This window comes from Phlebotomus papatasi, chromosome 1, assembly GCF_024763615.1.
Source record: "Phlebotomus papatasi isolate M1 chromosome 1, Ppap_2.1, whole genome shotgun sequence".
In the NCBI taxonomy this organism is placed as follows: Eukaryota; Metazoa; Arthropoda; class Insecta; order Diptera; family Psychodidae; genus Phlebotomus; species Phlebotomus papatasi.
Window position 1 is genome coordinate 43,072,067 of NC_077222.1, and position 19,770 is coordinate 43,091,836.

The window sequence follows — 19,770 nt, forward strand, 5'->3', positions numbered from 1 at the left end:
GTAAATTTTTAATTTTTATGATGACTAGGTTGTTTATATGCTTCAGGAACGAGATACAGAGCAAAAAGCCTTAAGAGTATCCCGGAGAAGCAGGGTAATACTGAAATACTGAAGTCAACTGACTTTAAAGAATTATATGAAAAGTTCCCGGGCTCTTTTTAAAATCCTACGGTTTCTTCTTTTAAACAGAAAGGGAAACTTGGTAAGTTAATTCTTGAAATGAACATCAATAGGCATCGTATTGAGGGAGGTTAGATGTCCAAAATTACCATCAAAGTGTCCAATATTACAGTCAAATTTATGCCTATTCAATTTTAAAGTATCAAGATAATTTTAGAAAAAAACAAAGACTAAATTGCTTGTGAAGATTCCAAACAACACTTCTGAAAAGGGAGTAACAAGAAATTTGAATTTGTATTGAAAAGATATTGCACTTCAAACTTAGGACATTGTGGAATGGTGCTTATATGCACTCCGTTTTACAAGCATTTCCCCTAGTTCTATTTTTATCTTAAATAGAATGTATATAACCAATGGTTGTTATACACTATTTTGTAGAGTTCAAACAGGAAAAAGTCAGAGAATAGTGCCAATAAATCACAAAAATGTCCTTAAAAACCTCTTCTTCGATGAGCTGTTTTCAACATGTGTCATTAATTTTAAGAAAAATTACTAAAACGTTTATACAATACTCGGTGATGCAATCGACGAGATTGTTTATAACAATTGGCAAACGGAAGAACTGTAAAATCGAGTAAAATCAATTGCCTTCTTCTTTGTTAGAGAAATACTGCAGGAAGTTGTGTAAAATTTATTTGACAGTGTCTTTGAGAGTACTTTTATAAAATATTTCATGAACCTCTTCTTTAAGAACTCTCACATATTCTCAAGAAGTTTATAGCATAGAATAGTTGTGTTCTCTCACCCATAGAAGATGGGGATGAACGAGAGGGGTGGTGCATTGAAATATGTGAAATATTGAATGTAGAGTCGCAATATATAAATTTCAACGCCATATGAGGCTCAAATTGCATGAGTTAGAAAATTAATAATGATAAGTTGTTCCGATAGCAAAATCACGGTGTTATTATTAATATGATAATGCGTGGATCACATGGATGGTAGGTGGTTGTACACCACCCAACTACAAACTGTCAGTTTATGCAAATTGATTGTTGGTCTCACTGTAAATCTACAACATATTCTCATACATTTTCTATTCACGTATGTTCCGTCATATAAATTTACACTTAATACTTTTCGGTTTTCAGGTCAGCCAGCAGAAACAGTGTGAGACAGATTTCATGTGCAAACACCATGTTGTGGGCAGAACACTTTGCTGTAAATCAAACCAGTCTTCAGTTTGTGCCGTGCACTCCGTAAATAATGCCATTACCACTATTCAAGCCACTCAATATCTAATAATATACATGCTGTATTTACTAACAATTGTGTGATATATAGGACATACCACCATTGAGTCATTCCACCATTTTTATCGTCCATATTGGGCGATATCCTCAGCCCAGGAGAGCTTCGGTGGAGTATTCTGTGGAGCTTCTAAGTTCAGTCTCTTCTGGTGCTCTAAAGCCGTAAGGCACAGTAGCAAGAGATATTCCCATAAAACTCGTGGTTTAATGTTAATTGAATGAGTAAAGTTTCAAGGTAAATACCCATTAGTGTGACTTTCTTAATTAAAGTCCAGCCAAATAGTGGAAAAAGTAAAGAAAACGCGTCGGTAGGTCTTAAGACTACCATCAGAAACACTTCTCCATACAAATGAACTGTTTACCTTAAAATTTTGCACCAGAACTTGAAAATGTATTGTAGTAAGAACTTCAGCAAAGAACAATGTGACGGTGAATGGAATGGATTAAGTTAAATTGTGTATAAAGTGAGATCATTTAAATTCGTGGATAATGTTTTAAGGTAAATTGATATGGTGACTATTGGCAAATTCACTCCATCAACAATTGAAACATTCTATTTCTCTTTCTGAGAAATTCCTTTTCAATATACACAAATTTCCCTCCCACTTTTCCATCAGTATCACCAGTTTTTTCCCCTACATAAATACCTATAACCTTTGAGAATTTTCTCAACAGATTTGGGGAATTTATTTGAAGAAATCTCTTAGATGTATTGACGAAGATTACTCTCATCCAATCAAAATTTCAGGGACTTTACCCGAAAATGTTCAAATTGAATCGATTCTTTCAAAGCTTTTAAAGCAAAATAAATCACAAAAGAGCAATTTTTCATAGTGTAATGTTAATTTTTTTTTTACTTAAGGGATAAGCATCCTGCTTACGAAAGTAATGTCCAATTTTGCAGATGTTTCGTTATCATGTAATTAATTAGATTTTGTTCTTGTTCTTTATGGACCTTTTACAGAGATTTCCCGTTGAATATTAATTGTTAAATTTCTGTAGTGTGTAGAGGTCATGAAACCAAATTTAATTTTTGACTTATGAAGTGTGAATAGGATATTATTTTCTTATAGTTTGATGACCCATTGGTCCTCAAAGTTTTGTACATTTACAAAATTTAATTTTTGGGCCCATAATACATCTCTTTCCAATGTGTATCTGGCCAGTTCTATGTAGTTGCAGCTCTTCCGGTGTTCGCCAGAGAATTCGTTTCTGTTTAAAAAGAAAGACTTCGAATTTTTACCACAATTTTAATGGTAAAAATTGAAGTCTTTTTTTTGAAAAGAATCGAATTCTCTGGCGAACACCGGAAGAGCTGCAACTACATAATACATCTGCATTATCTTCCCAAACTCCACAGAAAGAGCAGTATATATAATAATCAAAGAAATTTTCGTCCCCCCCCCAAGTTTCCACTTTTTTCCGCTCGGGAATCACTTTTCTCAACATAACTACGCGTTTCAAGCGATTTATGAAAAATGACGTCACGCTGCTTGTACGTGTATCTGTTTGTCCGTCCGTCTGCCGCCAGCTAAACGGTTAGAGATAAGGACTTGTAATCTTCGGGGACCCACCATAAGTCGATCTAAGGGCCATTAATATGTTCTCCAATTGCCTACCCATACTATCCCAGTTTTCTCCAAAACCAAGTTTTCTTTGGGATTGCTCGAAAATGCACCATACGATTTTTTCATTTTTAGATATGTTTTAGAGGTTATCTGGGCCGACATTTAGTCCTCTAAAATACCTTTAAATTATCCCTAAAAACGGTTTTTCAAGGTCAAAGGTTTTATGTACAGTGCTGTCTCGCTATATGCACAGTTTGGGTACTTTTTTTGACAGTCCTCTCTCTGAATATGCACAACTTTTTTTGAAATTCCCAACGGTTTTTTTCTTTCTTTTAATAAATTATCATTTTTTTATTGTTCTAGAATGTCCCGTGTTATTTTAAATATAATATGAGACAGAAAAAATAAAATTAAGAAAATTAAAAACAAGAAAAATTAGTTACCAAGAAAATAATTGTCTTTATTACTTTATCAAAATGTAAACAAATTGATTTTGAATGCAACCGACACAAAAGCTGTGCATATAGAGAGCGTGCATATATAGAGAGACAGCACTGTATGTGTTTTTCAACCGGATGGGGTAATGTTTTGGGCTCGTTGAAAGATCTTGGAATTGCTAAGAAGTATGAACTGGTTCCAACTGGCTATGGGGGATCTCAGTGGCGCAATAGGCAAGATCGTTGGCCCGTGGGCGGATCTATCCCCGGCTTGACTCACAGTTATTGTGAGTTCTAGTCCCGCCTGGTGCAAAGATTTGAATGTCTTATTTAGACAAATTTCACATGTTAATAACGTAATGTGTTGCACCGCCTTTGCCCATCAACTCCGGGAATATGGAAGAAGTATCTACAATCCATACCATGGGAAGGGACTCCTGGGCGGTTTACAATGACTTCGCAGATTCTTCCAATACGAGAATTGACATTATAAAAATGATTACCTTATAATACAACACATTGGTACGATTAATAATAATAATAATTAGCTATTCATTGATAATAATAAACTGGTTATAAACCGATAAGTGGTTTTTGTCACAAAAAAGCAATTTCATTATAATCTGGTTATTTTTGGGGATTTATGAATCGTTTCAAATTTGTCGTGAAGCGGTAAACGTAAATGATGTGAAAGTATTTTCGAGCTATATGATTTAAGTCACATGTTCGAGGATTTCGGAAATTATGGGACGCTTTGTAACTCATTTATATTAAGCGCCGTCGTCGTCTGGAAAAATAAATAAATTTTTCAAAAAAATCTTTCAGAGTAATGAAAATTTTTCATTTTTAATTACTTGGCACTTGAAATTTGATCCTTTTGCAAAGGATGGATCAAATTCCGAACTCTGAATGCACATTCAGCATAATAGAACATGTTAATTTGATCTATCCTTTGCAAAAGGTTAAATTTGATTTTTTATTTTTTCCAATGCTTAGGTACTTACAATATCTTCATCTTGAATATTTGGATGTAAGGAATATTTAAAATTTTATAACTCTACTTCAATAAAATTCTTTAAAGGACATTAGCATCAGTTAACGCTGATGGAAGCTACCGATACAGAAGGATAAAGATAGAAAAAACTTCGTGAGCAGCGCTTCATATTTGACTTTTTTTTATCACACAACTGATGTCGCGAACAAGCACTTTTCTGAAAGTGTTTTCAATTTCTTTTAGTTAGAAAAACAGTAGAAACAAAAAAAAGTCATTCAAGAAAAAGAAATTGTGGCGAAATGTGTTCCAAATATTTCCAATATCGTAAGACAAAATTTTGTGGTGAGGAAACTTCTACTCCTTTTCCAACTGACAATATTCATGGAAGGAAAGCCGGCAAAATACTTTTGCATAATATTGTGGGAATAAATTGGTGCCATGACTGTGCAATATCGCTTTTGCGTGCAAATATGAAAATTCATCAATAGATTGGCGGTTAACAAGTTGATATTTTTAAAAGCAATTTCTCATTTTGCTACAACTCGCTATTCTATGAATGTATAATGACCAAATTGCTGCGTTTCTGCATTATATTATAATTTTCCTGAGGGTTTGTCATGCCATTTTATGGTTCCCCAGAAGATGCATTTTATTGCGTAATTTAAAATGGAATGTGTAATGCTTTTGGCGGACTTACAAGGATAATAAAAAAAATTAACGCTGAAATCTGAAAATTCTTTTTATAACAATTGATAATAAACTGCAAGTGTAACATAATTCTACTTGTAAGAAAAGCTTTAAATAATAAAATAATGTTTCGTTTTTTTTTTTTACTTTTCAAACAAGAAAGGCGGAAAAAACCGTTCGGTGTTGGTAAAGTAAAATTGCATAAAGTACCATTGTAATGTTTCTGAATAGTTAAATCTCAATGGATGTACTTTTCATCGTGTATTATGAATTAATTAAATTTTTCCTATTATTCATGTATTTTCTTTTCGTGTATTCATCAAAGAAAAACATTTCATACGGACATCTTACCGTCTTTTCCAAAGCTTGTGCTGCACGCTTTAGAGAGGAACTTTTTAGGAAAATTCTTTCTAAATTCTCTCCAACAGAAATTGAATTCAAAGGGAAAAATATTGAAGTGTTTCCCTTGGAATGGAAAGTAGAATGCTCTAGAACATTATCAATGATTATCGCTGGAAACAATTTGAATAAATTCTCTCTAATCGCATTCATAAGCTCCTTATCGCGCGTGTTTATGCTATCTTATCGCCCCTCGATTGCGTGCCTGATAGTATATATCTCTTATCATGCTTTACGGAGGTGATTAAAATTCGCAACACATTCCCTCCTGTGTAGAACCTTGTTGAATTAGGGGTATATTTTACACAGACCTCCCGTTTTGATCTTATCTCTACCCGGTGCAATTGTCATTTCCCTTATTAGATTTCCATGCACAAATAAAATATAGATTAAATATTGGAGTTTATTGACTCATCGCGTTTTGAAGTGGTTTTGCATATCTACTGTCTGTTGTTTGTAGAGGTATGTTAAAGAATGGATTATATCCATTTGCACCAAGGTGATCCTGGGAATCATCATTGTGTACACCTGAAGTTGTAGTACCATTTAATTTAATAATTTTCAACTGCTCACCTCTAGATTGCGGGCTTATGTGAATTAGGTTAGCTTTTCTCTCCTCTTTCTTTGTATCTTCAACAAACTTTTCAGAGATACGATATTAAAACGTTCCTACAAAAGTTTCTCCATTTTACTGCTCATCGAACTCAAAAAGAGTGCAGTTATATAATCTGCTTTTTCCCAACTTGTCCCCATCTTAGAGTTTAAACGGTCAAAGATATCAACTTCCGGTCTTCGTTGACCCCCAATAAAAAAACAATATCTCCAGACGTTTTTTTCCCTCCACTCCATTTCATCCTCTATAAAACCAGGGTTTTTCGGTTTTTTTGCAAAATTTCCGAAAGGGTTTTCAATGATTTTCGGATATGTTTTAGAGTTAGTCCAGGCGAAGATTTAGTCGAAACATACCTATGACTGGAAAATTCGCCATTTTGAATTGTTGAAAGTCAAAGGTCAACCAATTTGGAGGGCCCATTTTTTAAATCGATTTGGTTAAATTTAGATTTTTTGTAAAAGTATTGAAATTTCGACATCGGTCTTCATCGGTAATGAATCGGTCAAGTACCATTTTTTGCATATTTATTTCGGAAATTATTTTTTTACTTGTCCTTAAGTTCCCGAGTTAGAGGTCAAATGGTAAGAGATATTGACCTTCAATCTTCGATGACCCCCCCCTCCCATATGTGAACGTTATCGTGGACGGTCTATTTTCCTATTTCCCCTATCCCCCTCTATCTCATAAAGACCATGCTTTTTCAGTTTTTCTCAAAATTGGCCCAACTATTTTTAGATATGTTTTGGTGGTAGTTCAGGCGAACATTTCGTCCAAACACACCTATGAATTTTGAATAATTTTTTTCGGTGTTTTTTACTTGGCGTTAAATATGTTCCCGGCTTCCGGTCTTCAATGACCCCCCTATAAGTGGACCTATTACTTCGGATTGTCTTTTTTCCCTTTTCCTCTCCATTATCTCCAAAATCATGTTTTTTCAGTTTTTTAAAATAATTTCAGTCCATAACGAAATAACATTATGAATGAGACTCTCATTATGCAAATATAGTGCGTAACCAAGAAGTAGAATGAAATTTAAATACCGAACTATTCTTTTTTTAATATTTTTTTATGGAATAGCCCCTTAAAGGCCTTTTTTATTATTATTATAATTTATTTTTATTATATATAATTATATATAAAATTATAAAATTATTATAAATTAATTATGAGTTAGGGTAATGCCCTAGACAGACTTACAGCTTAAGCTTTATAGCGCCTTAGTGAGAACCTGATGTTACTGTAGTCTAATCATTATTTTGATTAGAATTACTGTTAAACCGTCTTTGATACTTTGCAATCAAAATTATGCACAAAATTTTTTTGATTTTTTTTTTCTGATTACACAAACTGAATAGATTCTCCCAATATGGAAAAAAAATCTCTTACGAATGAAAATTCAGTAGTGATTTGTTCGAAGGTTCAGCCAAGTTTATACCTTTGTACGTGATTCACGTTATCAATTTCGCAGCGGTCCAATTTTTTTTAAAGAAAAGTATGGCTTAAGGATGAGCTGTCAAATTATATTGTCATCATAGGTTAGATTTGTCAGATTAATTAAGGAATTTAATGCCAAAATATTGCTGATGAGCGCGTGAAGTTTTGAAGTCTTCCTCTACTATTTTTGCTACAAACGATTAATGTAGCGAATTATAAAATATTTAAACAAGCATGGGAAAAAGAAATTTTAGAAATTCAAATCATTGCGACAGTAGCTTCGTATAACTTCCATTAAAATTCACTGGACCACATTCTGCATAAAAGATGAATGATGCAGTAGAGGATTTTTATTCACAAAAAAAAAACCTTCAATAATGCGTTTACCTTGTTGTATGCTTTACGTAGATGGCTTCAACCGCTTCAACCCATATGGTATAATGTAATGTGGAAAGGATTGGAAAAAGGGTCTCATTTTATGTGAAAGAAAGTAATACCCATAAGAAGACCCTTTTTTCTACTAATTTGCTCAAAAAATAAAAAGAGTCACAAAAAAGTTGTGTATAGAAGATGTATATAGAGTTTTGGTGGGGAGAAAAAAATTATTTACCTTTTCTTACCTTTATTCATGCGGCAGCTTTCAACAATTGCAAGGATCTAAATCCTACGGAGCGTTCCCCATCTATTCTACTAAAAGTGATTGTCGGAAAAGAATTCACCCATCCATTGAGGCTCTTCTCTAAAGACTAAAGTGAAGTAAAAATTTCAAGTTTTTAAATTCTTTCGTTACAATGGCATCCATTATGCTTGAGGGTGAAAGAAGTCTAATTTACATCCGACTTTCACAGAAAAACTTTCGTGTTCTGTCGAGTGTGTGGAGTTTTACAACAGCAAAAGTCGGAAACAAAACAAAAAGTGTTGAAAAAGTGAAGAAAAATTTCTTGGGTATTTTCCCTCGCGAATATCTATATGTCTCTCTGTTTGTTTTTCACCAGGTAATAAAAATTGTATTTTATTTGAAGTTTTTTTTTTGAAGAAGCCACTGTGGAGGATTTTCCCGCTTTTTTGCCTCTCCAAAACTTCTACCACACACCAACATGTACCTTTCCTTTTGATATCATTTACATTATTTGAAAATTTTACATTGGACGGGACTTTTTTGCTTGTAAATCTTCCCATGGTATCTTTTTCAGTATACACTGAAATGCCACAATTAGGACTCAACCTGTAAGTCAGGGGGGTGTCGGTTTACAAATAAAAAGAATATAAATATTTACTAGAGTTGAACATTAATTTTATTATAAATTAAAGATATTGCCGTGTGTAAAATTTAAACTAATTAAAGTGAGAAATAAGTCTTAAATATATGTAACGTGACATTCTGATGAATTTATCGATGTATTTAGATTGAGTTCCACTATGAATTCTAGTAAGTATTCAAAAAATAGGCTATAGGGGAGACTGGGGAAAAACTTGTAAAAACGCATATTTAATTCTTTCACGAGCTCTGAGAGAAATTTAAACGTTTTATAATAATTATGTTCTTATAGGAAATTTACTGCTCTACAACATTCCAGAAGACTATTTTCCTCTATCTCGAAAGAAATGTGATTTTCTAATCATTTTCTAAAAGTCGATTTTGTGGAGGTTCTCTAAATTGCTGTACTACAATTGCTGTACTTAATTGATGTACTACAAAAGTATTTTAACATTATTTGCCTAAATTTGTGATATATACTTAAATAAGGTAAAGTGCCCCCGAGTTGACCTGTTCCTCGACTCAGCCGGTGGTCAATATTTGAATATTTGATGGTGAATTTCTATAAAATTGTCACTGATTCGTATTTATTTATGGAATAATTGACTTATTAATGTTGATACGCCAAATATTAGTGCAAATGTAAATAAATTGAATATATAACTCTACCGGTCGAATTGAGGAACCGGTCGACTTGAGGGCACTTTACCTTATATTTGTTGAATCTCTGTTTTTTTTTAATCAGAACAAGCAAGAGTAGGAAAATTTTATGTACTAAATAACTGGAACTTATGATTGATATAGACCATAAGATAGCAAATATTTATTATTAATCGTATCGAGACACTATTTGTTTTTCAATTTTAATTATTACAATGTGCGCATGTTAGAAGAATCTATTGATCGTAGATCGCCCAGGAGCGTCTTCTCCGTATAGTGAATGCTTTTTCCGTGTTCCTGGAGTTTTATGGGCAAAAGCGGGGTATTTTATTATGATTTATCGCTGTGAAAATATCTTTTTCAAGACATTAAATTCTTGGCACCGGTAAGGACTAGAACTCACAACTGTAAGAGTCGAGTCAGAGATCTCACCGCCCAAAAGACAATGGTCTTGTCTATTGCGCAACTGAGATCCCCACTGGAAGTATTAAAAAAAAGTCATTACGAAGAGAATGAGTTGTTAAAAAAAAATTTATTTGTCAATTCATTAAGAAAACGGACGGGACGTACGGTACTTACAAAAGTAGTACCACGCTATCTGATAAGGATTTGGTACAAATTTGCTGAAAAGTGGCAATTTTTACTTGCAATAGTTCTCAAATATAGATGGTATATAGAAGAATTGAGTCTCGTCACATTCGACAAATTGTAATGAGTATGAACCATGTGAACTGAACAAAACCGTTGAAGAAACCATTAAACAATCATGCCGCTCGAAAGTATATGTTATCTTGAACTATAGAAGTTGATATTGTAAAGAAGTTTAGCTAAATGCGGATTCTCGAGAACTCGTGGGCCGTACTTATCCACTTGGTAAGTAAACTCTTTGGCGATGTGATCCTTGATTCGACTCTCGCAGTTCTAAGACCAGTGGAAAAACTGAAAGTCTAGAAAGGGGACATTTTCACATTTCATATAGGGGAAAGGCTTATAATTTTGTCCAGTTTCTTATTTTGGACACTTTGAGGATAAAATTGGACACTAAAACTAAATTGATTAAAATGATGGATTTTTATTCCAATATTTGATGAATAATGAATTTTATCTAAATATTTGTTCTTTTTGGAAGATTTTAACACTAAATACGTTAAATTTTGAATATGATTTGAGTTGAAATTGCTTTGTTGAAAATTCAGTGTGAGCAATTGCTTACGAGAAATATGACAGAACTTCGTGTTTACTTCAGTGTTATTTAGCTGTGGTGATGCACTAACAATATTTTTTCGCTTTTTTTTTTGAGTGATATTATTGAAAATTCATTGAATATTGTGTTGATTCATATAAGTAGTGACTTGTTGATTTGATCTGAAGTGAGATTTGCCTTGTAAATTAGATTTTTCGTGTGAAAAAAGGGAAATTTTTTAAGACATTTACCAGTAAGGTGATACTCCTTATTTTGGACAGGTGTTTGTCTCACGAAATTTCGTGAACTCTTAGCTTTTGTGATGACTAGGTTGGACAAATGCCTGGAGAAACAAAGAAGCATCATCTTTACGAAAGAGATGTAGCGAGAAATGCCTTGAAAGGCTCCCGAAAAGGCTAGTGAATGAGCGAATCCGCACGTACTTGGAGTATCGAAGTCAACTCACTTTAATGAATGATATGGAAAGTTTCTGGGCTTCATGTGACATTCTACCTTTCCCTTACATGAGCAGGAAGAGGACTTGGTAAGATTGGTTCATGAAATGAAGAACAATGGGCATCCTCTTGAGGCGGATTAGCTGTCCAAATTAATAACCAAGTTGTCCAAAATAAGAGTCAAATTCACCTCTACATATCAATTCATTTTTAATCGTATTAAAACTAATTTTAGTAAAAATGAGATGATAAATAGCTTGCCAAGTTTCTAAACAATCCTTCTGAAAAGAGAGTAACAAAAAAAGTCAATTAGTATTGAAAATATCGCACTTCAAACTTGGAACATCGATGATTATAAGTAGACTGGTCTAAATTATGAGCCCTTACCCTAATGTAAAACGTAGTAAAATGACCCCCATTGTAGAACGGAAAAATCGAGAGCACGAATGAAGCATCCATATTGCGTGATAGGGCTTCTGGGCGGTCTGCGATGGGCTTTGCAAATTCTTTCTAAAAAGGATATGGTAAAAAAATCTCAATATAACTAAAAACATATATTGATATTTGGGTGTTTTTTGAAAATTTATAAACCAGTTTAAATCTAATTCACGTAGAGCACTGTCATGTCGAACAATTCGCAAAACTCCGTCGTTTTGCAATCTCAAATTTCCAAATTTTTCATTTGAAGAAAAAGCTTGACTATTTTGTTGAAATCTTAGTAAAGATTAATTTGTTAATTAATTTCAGTCTTTATCTAATTGTACATATCTGTTTTTGCTAATTTTTGTTTGTGTATATTTAGCTGATTTGTTTGAAGTATGCAAAAAATAACCAACATTGTATACAAAAATTAAAGCACTTTGAAATATGCGTGTTTGCTAAAACATCATGAATATGAATGAGCGACGGATTTTCAAGAACTTGAAGTGCTATAAATATTTAATTATATGCTAATTATTTGGTTCTGACTAAACACCAAAATGCACTGTTTATGATGGATTTTCTTTCCAACTAAAAATTGTGTAATGTCTATTTTGGTAACTTGTAGTTGCAAACTATCGTGCTTTCTATTATTAGTTCTTAACCCCCTTCCATTGGAAATATTCTTCTCATACCACCCAATGCTTTCCACAGTGTGTTGACCCCGGGAGAAAAGAGTCGGGAAAACGAGTATTGTGCAGAGTGCAATAAATTTCAATTTATTGACACTCCGGGTTGACTGTTATAAATTTTCAAGATTAATTTTCGCCTTTAGCCTTCAAAGTATTTTATTGTGACACCTTCTAAGGGTGAATTTTGGTGTTTGCTTCAACGATATATGAGCACGAAATCGTGAAGTAAACATCTTACCTTTCACTTTAAGTACTATGGTTCTTTTCCCAATGGAAATTGTAGGAAAATTTTCAAAAGTTTTTGCTCAACTTTCAGCCGCACAATTACTATTTGTGCACTTTCAGAGTTTAAGTTTTCAACAAAATGAGAAAGAGAGTGTTGTTGTTATGAAAATAGGTATTTACGTTAACTTCCGGTGCCACTATATACATATATCTGTAATTTCAAGTACTAAAACTCTATAATAATCAACAAGTACCTATGCCACTTTGTGAAACTTTGTTGAAATTTTAAATCCCGCTGCAATTTGCATTTTGGGTGGAAACGTTGTTGGATTTAATTTGCATATTTGCAGCACGACACCGAGGTTAATTATCCGCTATTTTTTTTGTGCCCACTAAACCACCCATCAAAATTAACAATACCTATAGAATCAATTGCCATGGGTTTTGGCGCCATAGCAATTTTCTGTTTGTTAATAAAATGCATATTTCCCCATACATTTTCCAATTATAAATCTACTTACTGAATGCCATAACATTTTCCCTCGCACCTTTTCATGAGAAAATTCAACAAGTTCGTTTCCCGCTTGGATAAATATTTACTTCTGCGTTTGATAGTGAAATTTCGGTATTTTTAGTTCAAAACACGAAAGCTGAGGGGCTATTTAGTTTCATAGTAAAAATTTCTTAATGGACATTTTCCTAATAGTGGGTTAAATTGTAGACCCTTCGATCTTCGATTTGAGTACGGCAGTTCTAATTTCCTTTATATTATTAAGAGTAGAATCGCAGATTGTGTAAAATTGTTTAAGCCTATCATCATCATTTTCAACCGCTTATCTCTAATGGGGTCTCGGGCTTAAGTCATCTGGTTTAGCAGCCCACGCCTGTCGATTCTCAGCTACTCTAGGAAGGTGTTCACGATCAATCCCAAGGCGTTCCCAGGCAAGATTCTGAATTTGACTCAGCCACCTTGTTCTAGGTCTGCCCGAATGTCGACGACTCCCCATAATGGCTTGTATAGCTTTTTTAGGGAATCGGTTTAAACCTAGAAAGCATGAAATTAAGAACATTATATTTATTTTCAAGTTCAAGAAATATCCAGATTTAAAGTAATCTGACTAAAGTACATTTATTTTACTGCTAGAAGAGATATTAATTTCCGGCCTTCGATGACCCCCAATACAAAAACGTTATCTCTAGACGTCTTTTTTCTTTTTCTCCTTACCTCCCTCTGTAATAAAATGTAACTAGTATGACCTTTTTCATTATTTTGCCTTTTCTATTAGAATAGATTTTCAAGTTTCTTACTCTCTAAACGGTACAAAATAGGTATAATTCTAAATTTTCCTCTAGCTTTTCATTATAATAATCTTTCTTTATTAGTGACTTATTTATTTAATTAAGAAAATACTTTAGGTATTACTATTAAATTTTATAAGAGCATTTTGAAAACTCATAAATAATGAATTTAATCTGGCTTAACCTTTCAAAAAAATTAAAAAGGGCAACGCGACACGTTTTCGAAATAAAGTTTACAATCATTGCCTTGGATGGAAAGGGAAAGGGTTAGGGAAAAAACAACGTAATTTTAATTATGTAAAGGTCGGCTCGTCAGCTTTTGTTGGGGGTTCTGATGGTGACAAGTCGCTATCCCTAACCATTTGTTCTTTAATTCTGTTCAGAGTAGGGGAAAGTGCCCATGCTTTGCACGGTTCCAAGCTTTATAATGACTAAATTTTTCCTATATTTCTGAATAAATGTGACTCTGGAATATATTTTAAAAACAGGACACTTTCCCCTACTTTTTAAAATATGGGTGCGATGAGTCATATTTATTGAAAAACTTAGAAAAAATTGAGTCATTATAAAGCTTGGGACCGTTGAAAGAATGGGCACTTTCCCCTAGACGAATGGACGGACGAATAACAAGAACTTGTTCTTTTAGAAAAGGTTTGATGTGTGTCCAGAAGTGAAAGTGAGAATTTTTGAATAATCTGGAAATTGTATCTAGAATAATGCTCTCTCTATTAATTTCGAGCAAAAAATTAACATTTTTTTAACTGTTCGAACTCCAAGAGAGAGCAGTTTTTTTTAATGTGGATTGTTACTACGCTCTTTTGTTGGATATTTCTAATGTAAAATGTCATGTACTTTGTACATTTTGAGTCGTTGTGACTATCTAATGTTATAATAGAGAAAAGCAGGATGTTTGCGGTATAAGATAGTGGCTTATAGTCATATTTTTTCAAGTTTAGTAGACTGCTTAAAATTTATTAAGATCAGGCTCAAGCAAGAATTTCAAACTTACGCCACCTTTTATTTTGTCGCATTTTTGAATTTTTTCTGGATGATGAGTCACGTTTCGCGAGGAGAAATGGACAGGGTTGATTTTGGGCATTAGAATTTAAACACGTCTCATGCCACTCACATTATTTTTTAAGGCACGCCTCGAGGAGATGCCTCTTGAGCTGCCACATCACGGAAGATGCTGCAAATTCCATCGGCGCTGTGGTAGGAAAAATTCGAAAACGAGTGCTAAATCCAGAACAAATTGTGGCAAATGAGATTTTAATATGGGACGACTCAGAAAAACCACGAGAAAAAAAATGATTTTTCAAGATGCATTTCCCTATTCTTTATTTCCTTGAGTTTTTTTTAAGTATTTTAATTCCCCATTTTGGGAGTACGTAAAAAAATCTTCTCAATATGAGTAGAATTGTGTTGTGAATTGACTAGTACAATGCCCTGTCGACTTTTTAGAACAAGGATTAATGTTTTTATGATATTATATAATATAACAGAACTACAATAATAAGATTAGCCATACACGAAACATTCGACTGAATATCCTCTGCAATCTGTGGAAGAAACCATGACAATCGATTTATTAGGAGTTGATACACATTACCAAAATACCGGAAGGAATCATGCGAACACAAACACAACACCCGGAATCTATTATTGCATTGCGATTTACATAAATTTTGCATGAAATATAATTTCTAATCAAACAATAAATATGTATTCAATGCAAGTTATACCGCGAAAAAATTGGATTGTTTTACAAGTTCATATAATTACATTTTTTTCTCAAAATCTTATAATAGATTTTACAAGTAATTATATATATTTTTTAGAATGTATTGCTTAGAAGTTTAAGATTCAAGATGCTATTAAAAATTATATTTTGGATAATAAAAAATACTATTAAAGTTGGAATATAAGGATTTTAAAGTTGGAAATTTGGGTAAATTAGGTTCTATCTAATAAATGGGGTAACCAATGTCGAAAATTTGAATCGGTATTAACGTGGAATAGCCATGTGATTCCAAAGTATTTTAAATGTGCAATTCCTTTCATGATTCAACACGTTATTTTTTTTAAATAATATTAATCTGTGTTTATTCTATTTGATATTAATAATTTTGCAATTAATTCCGTTTGAGATTCTATCAGAATATTTCGAGTGATTCCAAGGATAATATGGATTCTAGCTTCTGGTAAAAAAAGGTCTAAGTATTCCTAGCAGGGATATTTTTTTTTGTTCTAAAGTAGGGTAAGATGGGGTAATTTGGAATCATGTCTAATTTGGATCTTTGAGATTTCCAAACAGTTTTATATGGGAAAAGGAAAAAACAACGAAGGAGTATTCTCGAATGTAAAGTCTTGCACTGCTTCGTGACTTTCCTTTTCTCTTTGACCATCTGAAGCAGTGAGAAAATCTCAACATTCTAAAATGGAGATCATTAAAAATTATCCCATCTTACCCCAATCTGAACACAAAATGATATGAGCTATAAATAAACATAAATAATCTCTATAATTTTCGTAGAAATGATCGAAATCAGTTAAGTGGAATTGCATTTATACGATATAAAAGCTGGCTTTAGTGACTTTAGGTCAAAGTGTTAATTAGAAAAGATTCCCCAGAAAAGTTATACAAGTGATTGTGATGTAACCAGAACCTCGGTGCAGACCTAGAACAAGGTGGGTGAATTTAATTCACGATCTTGCCTTGGAGTACCTTGTGATCGACCGTTAGCATCTGCCTGAAATGGCAGACGATCGATAGGCGTAGGGTACTAATCTGGATGCCCTGGGCCCGCAATTTCGATTGGGACAATCAATTGAAAATGAATAAATGAATGTTATAAGAATTTGAGATACAGGTCAGTCAACTTTTCAACTTTGAGATTTCATATCTCGAGTTAGGAGGAATCGAGGATCTGAAGTTTTTTTGGATAGGTTCCGGAGGCAGCCAAAATCCCAATAGGGCCAAAATTCCGAATGTTCAGATCCTAAAATGGATTATAATGGAGGATAATGTGTAGAATAATTTCCCAAGACACAGAAAATTTCCCCTTGCCTCTAGCAAGCGCCGATGCAATCGAGAGAGTAGCTATGACACTTTTAAAGGATTCGGGATTTTGGCTTTCAGGATTTTGACTGGGACCAATAAAGTTCAGCTTTTATTTCAGTCCAATTTATGCTTACAATAGCTTGGTTTATTCAACTTATTGTTAGAAAATTGGAAAATTTTCTTTTTGATAATAAACACCCTTAGCTATAATTTTTACGAATTTCTGCAAATAGGGTAATAAGCCTGTCGGAAATTTCTAAATCCATATTGCTATTATCGCAATCAGTACTCAGTGAGAATCGACTAAATTTGTTAAAGTTTGAGTCTAATCCAAGTCTAAGAAATATCGTGAGGTGTGATTATTGAAAATTTTACCTAATACTTTCAAAGCCATTGTCTTTTGCCAAGAGCTTCTTGTGTGAGACATGGAAGCTGGTGAATCAATTATGAGGGTGGTTCACAAAAAATTGCGAACAATTGCTTGAAATTCTTCGCAGTCCGGGTATGAAAAATGCGACATACAATAGTGCAAAGTGGGTCAGAGATGGAAATTACCATTTAAACATCTCTTCTGGTGCTTCTACTATTCCCATATTACATATATCTACTCTTTGCTCCCTTCGGCTATATATGATACCATATGCGTTGAATGAGAGCATTTGCATAAAAAAAAGTCTCATATTGAGCTACTTATGCGATTCACGTCATTAATTCGACGACAAAATGATAATAGAACCAAAAATCAATAGTTCAAACTATTTGAAAGAGCAATCGCCTAACTTTTAGCTGCAATCGGAACAAACCAGAATTTTCCATTCATAGCACCTCTAAAATTGAATTTTCAAGGAGAAGAAGAATATCTTCTGGACATTGACGAAGGGTAGAAATTTTCTTAGGGTATAAATATTGAGGATTAAGGATACCATTCTGGCACACAAACAACCCAAAGTACAACAAGAAAAAAGAGAGGTAAAATTTCAAAGCTATTGAAAACTTGTTGCATAAATTATACTTTTTGGGAAATATTCGCAATAAATTTGAATGTCGTCTGGGATAGAAAATTTTTAGGATAGAAAGCATCTAGTCAAAGCAATTCATGACAATAAAGAAACTGACACATTTTGTGATCGATGGGAGATTGGTATCCTTTAAACATACATAAACAGTTTCAATGATGGTGACATTTAGGATGTTTTTGTCATATTCGGGAAGCAATACATCCAAGTCAAGCTGCCTCTAGGCACTGCATCAAGCGATAATTTATTATCTCCAAGATTTTTTTTTTATTTCAAAAAAAAAAAAAAAACATTTGCTGCTTTTCATATACGATATCGACTTTACAAACACAATACCCGGTCCTAAGAAATGTGAAAATTGAAGTTTATAATTAAATTTGTTTATATGGGAATCAGAAATTTAAAACTGTATTTTAGTGTTAAAAACAGTTGTTCCATACGCAAAAAAAATTTCATACCATCAAATAAATTTTCTAAGCAAGAAAAAGATATGCCCCATCAGTAATTTTTCTCTTTAAGATTATGTTTTATGGATTCGGAATTTCATTATGGAATGCTGTGCAACCGTTGTCATAAATACTTTGTATAAATTATTAATTAGGAAATTAAAAATTTAGAAATGAAATCCACGGGGACAATTCATATCTCATAAACTCACCTAAAACTTGCCATTGCTAAAGGAAATGAAAGGTCTTCGTGATTATATTTAGAATGATAGAAAAAGGTAATAAAATTAAAAAGAAATAAACATCAATAAAAATTCTGTTAAAAACTTATAAAATTTTTCGTATCAAGGAAATATTTTTCTTGATTGAAGCAAAATATTTTCATCATGACGATATTCATTTATTGTGATTCGATAATTATATTCGATATTCATTTATGTCATCAGAAATTTGTTGAGATTCAAATCAGGAACAGTAGCTTTCATAAGACAAGCTTAAACGATTTTTTTATGAAGGTTGTTAAAACTTGTCCCAGTGCTGGGTCTAAAATGTCTGAAATGTGTAAAAAGCAAAAGAAAAGCAATTAGGGGAAAGTGGAGTTACATCGGTTTGGGGTTACAGAGATATCCGATATCTTATCGCATATTTCTAAGGGAAGACGTGCTTTACCATTAATCTAATTTAATTCTAATTTTTTTACAGTAAAATTAGACTATGTCTTATGTTAAAGATCGGTTTCTTTTAGAAACGAAAATACTATGTTGTTGATGAATTAATTGCAACTTTTCACATTCTGCCCCAATTTTCTGGCAAAAAACGGGTTTGTAATCAATTTCAAGTAGTTAATCAGCCATTTTGAAACTATTATTTTGTCAAAGTTATTTATAATATTTTTTAAATTAGAATTGAACAACCGATTGTAGATTAGCTTATACAAACTAGTTCAGAAATTTAAGACTTTTCACAAAAGAATAATTTTAGTCTTTGGTTTAAGAAGCGTTAGAGAGAAAAATGTGTTATTTTTTTCATTTTCCATTTGCAGTTTTAATGAAATTTAAAATATGTAAAAAAGACAGGTAATTTCCGATTATAGGTTGCAATTACTCTTTATTCTTTGCCCTGATCTGAACTATAAATGATCGACTAACGTCTTCGGTAATTTCGCTTTCTGAAACCGCCCCAACCCTTCCTAATTATTTTCAAAGATTTAATGGAATGTAATCAAAATTTGTGGACAAAATACATGAAGAACGAAATTTCCGAAATTGAGATTTTGGAAACCAATTCACGGATTTGAAGTTTCGGTACTAAAATAAAATATATAGAAGTTTTAGAAATTTGATTGGAACAAATCTCATACTCCAATAAGTTACAATATGCTCTTCATTGGCTTTATATCCGGAATAAATTGACACTTTTATTTTGAAATATTCACTGTGGATTACCAAATCTTTATTTATCTTCATCTTTATTGGCAAAATTGAGGCTGAAAT

The 19,770-nt window shown here is 32.9% G+C and overlaps 1 protein-coding gene across 1 annotated transcript in view; it reads left to right on the forward strand.

Moving 5' to 3' along the window:
- Positions 1-1,287: 1,287 nt before the first annotated feature.
- The window catches only part of LOC129809630 (alpha-2C adrenergic receptor-like), a 97,365-nt gene continuing 78,882 nt past the window's right edge, over positions 1,288-19,770 (forward strand). Inside the window, exon 1 of the mRNA XM_055859592.1 lies at positions 1,288-1,929. The gene's annotated coding sequence lies outside the window, so the exon portion shown is untranslated. The remainder of the gene's footprint in view (positions 1,930-19,770) is intronic.